We start from the raw sequence: 206 nt of genomic DNA on the forward strand, positions 1-206 counted from the left end.
CTATCAATGGACTCGGGCTCCAAGTCAATATACCAGTCAAATGCGTTCCCTTTCAGAGAACTAACAAATTGTTTTACCAAAAGGTCACCATGCGTTCCAGCATTGCTACAAGTCTCGACAAAGTGGGTAATATGTTGCCTTGGGTTCCCTTTGCCATCAAATTGATGCAGCTTTGGTGGTTGATAATTGGTTGGCATGGTTAGACA

The sequence above is a fragment of the Nicotiana attenuata genome, unplaced genomic scaffold (assembly GCF_001879085.1).
Source record: "Nicotiana attenuata strain UT unplaced genomic scaffold, NIATTr2, whole genome shotgun sequence".
NCBI classification, from domain to species: domain Eukaryota; kingdom Viridiplantae; phylum Streptophyta; class Magnoliopsida; order Solanales; family Solanaceae; genus Nicotiana; species Nicotiana attenuata.